General features: G+C 38.2%; 1 long non-coding RNA gene across 1 annotated transcript; it reads right to left on the bottom strand.

The window, feature by feature from the left end:
• Window positions 1-238: 238 nt before the first annotated feature.
• LOC132615166 (uncharacterized) lies at window positions 239-2927 on the bottom strand. Its single transcript, XR_009572599.1, has 3 exons — window positions 2552-2927; window positions 1598-1648; window positions 239-526 (listed from the first exon to the last, which is right to left on the bottom strand). It is a non-coding gene; the product is annotated as an uncharacterized LOC132615166 (long non-coding RNA).
• Between the last annotated feature and the right edge of the window lie 224 nt (window positions 2928-3151).

The following is a 3151-nucleotide window of genomic DNA, read 5'->3' as shown; positions in this document are numbered from 1 at the left end:
TGGGATAGATCTAGCTTTGATTAATATCATAACTGTCACGACCCAACCCCGTAGGCCGTGACTAGTGCCCGATCTGGACACTCAAACACATTCTAGTATATAGCAGAAGCCGACAAGGCTTTATTTCCAATTTAGATAATTTCCAGAAAAATTTCGGCAGAATTTCCTTTGTTTTACGGACTATCCCATATACCCTGCACGCAGAAAATACCAACAAAGTGCCACATAGGGCCAACAGAGTAACATTTAAATATATGCGGACCGGCCGCCGCGGCGAATGGGATCGCCCAAACACAACATATACACACAGCTGTACAGAAAGATCCCAACCCACAAACATGTCTACAGACCTCTAAATGGACCAACAGAATCATATGGCGGGACAGGGCCCCGCCGTACCCATGAACGAGAATATACACATATAGAAGTGACAGACTGTACCAAAAGATGGCTCTGAATAAAAGAGCGCTCCAAATGGCGGAAAAGATATCCTAGACAGACGGATCGGCAAACCTATCGTCAGTACCTGCGCGGCATGAAAACGCAGCCCCCGAGGAAAGGGGGTCAGTACGAAATATGTACTGAATATGTAAAGCCGGAATTGCAGAAACAAATCATAACTGCTACAGAACGTACAAAATGTGAGCAGAAAATCCAAAGTATCAAATACATATTTTCAAAACATGCAGAGTGTGTACAGAAACATATGTCATATCAAATCCGGCCCCTGCCAAGGGACTCGGCAGACAGAACGTGGCCACCCTCCCGACGCTGGTGCCACAACACAGAAGAATCAGAAGAGAGGCATAACCCCGTAACATAATATGTCATATCAGATGGCCATAGCAAATCATATCAGAACAAGCGTACATGGCACAGTATACTCCACAAACCCATGTACGCGTATACCTGCCCCCTCACATCGAGGCACGGCGAACAATGCAGAGGATCACGCTTGACAACATATCCTGGCCCGGGCTCAGTGTGGGAAACATTGGGGCATCCACGAATGGAGTAGTGAGAAACTAAATGCAATTAAAATATCATAAATATTTTCAGAGACTCGATGAGGCATATCAATGACAAACTAATCCAATGAAATCAGACGGAATCATAATACGTGGGTTTCGGATGTCATAATGAATTACAGAAATATAACATTCCCGAAGTCATTCCGGTTGTCAGAATAATTTGTAAGACTTAATAGAGTATTTAAAACAATATTCGTTAAGTAATTAAAAGGATAGTCAAAACGTTTCTTTCAAAAATTTCTTAAAAAGAAAGCTTTAGTACATTAAGGGCAAAACCGGGAATAGTGGGCCCGCCTCGGGACAAACAAGGCGGCGGGCTCAAATTATGCCCTCCAAGCTTATGGAGTCACCTAAAAAGGTTCTACAAACATTATGTGACCTTCCAAGTAATTTAGAACAAAATTGCATAATTTCAAGAAAAGCATACCAAAATGGTTCAATTCTACTGAAGGAAAACGGAGAATTTCTCTTGCGGATTCCGAGGGCCAAGAAGTCTTTCGAGGCCCGGATCCGACCCTAACACACTAAGGGCATGCCAAGGGAAGAATTGAGGTTGCTTTACATACCTTTCAAGCTCTTTACGCCTTTCCAAACTCACTTCCCGTTTCGTCAAAAATCTGTAATTGGTCAAGTTTACCAATTGTGAGTTATGAATACCAAAGTTTCAACTTAATGCATATTTGTCTACCGAAATTTCGGCAGCACTTCCCCTATACATATAGCACCCCGAGAATTCAACTCGGCTAGAAATCATCAACAACAACCCAAACAACAACATCAATATCAACAACGAACATTAAAAGCACAAATATCCTTCAACTAGTCATCTTTCTAAAAAGTTGACATAACCTTCATTTCAACCCAACTTTCAACTAATATCAATAATTTCACATTCATCAACAATCAAGATCATCACCATATAGTTCTAGAAACATTTCATATCGGTTTCCTCAAGTTATACACTCGATATACATAATATACAACTTTCTGTCAAAGTCATAACTTATGCAAAACATCAAATCTTTGGCATACAACTTCATAACATGTTTCCAACTTCCAAATTCATCAATGATCATCACAATTAACAACCAAACAACTTCATTTCCTTAATGTCGGAAAGTCATACTAAAACGACATAAGTTTCTACATTCTAATTCAATACAAACTTATATCATTCTAACTTCATTTACATTGCAACCATCATAATAACACACTAACACCCTAAATAACTTAATTCATTTCCATCCCAACTTCAACATAGGTCACGACCACAAGCCTTCTTTGGCAAGTTCAACTAAATCATTCAACTTTCAATCCCAATATGCATTTCATCACAACCATAACTAGAATATAACATGAATTCAACACATTATGGCTATACAATTTATACATACACACGGCTACACATCATATTCCAAACCCACTTTACAAACTTCCATTTTTCCATACAATCAACACATTTCTATATGCTACAACACAAACAAGACTTTATAACACAAGAATAAGGAATAAATTCTCACCTTTTCCTCAAGTCTTCTTCACTTGAACTTGTGTTCACTTTGATGAAATAAGGTCTCCTTTCTCCAAACCAACTACACCAAGTTAACAAGGGTAATAAACTTAGTAGAAATTCAACAAGACAAGAATTTTTGGAGCAATATTTTTAATGGTGAATTTTCCTTAGGGTCACCCGAACCCTTCTCTCTTCTTGCTCTTGCTTTTCTTATTTTCTTGCTTCTTATCTTTAGAATTTACTAGATAAGATCACATATATAATACAATATGGTCCATTAGTCAATTAACCACATGGAAAAAATGTTATAAGGCCATGGGTTTGGGCCTTCCCATGGCCGGCCATGCCCTACTTTTGGGCCTCAATTTTCCATTCAAATTTTTTTGGCCCAATAACTTATAGATCACATTGCATAATTCCCGAAACTAATTTCTAAAATTTCAAAATTACCCTTAACCTTGTCCCACACTTCCATGACCCCATTCTTTCATGCACAACTCTTATGTTACTTAAAAACCAAATTTGACTTTATTTCTCAAAAATCTAATATGTTTCAATTTTTTCCAAATGTGTGAAAACACGGGATATAACAATAACAAAGACACAA

This window comes from Lycium barbarum, chromosome 10, assembly GCF_019175385.1.
Source record: "Lycium barbarum isolate Lr01 chromosome 10, ASM1917538v2, whole genome shotgun sequence".
Lineage (NCBI taxonomy): Eukaryota > Viridiplantae > Streptophyta > Magnoliopsida > Solanales > Solanaceae > Lycium > Lycium barbarum.
The sequence above is the reverse complement of the archived record's forward strand: the minus strand, read 5'-3'. Positions and strand labels throughout refer to the sequence as shown.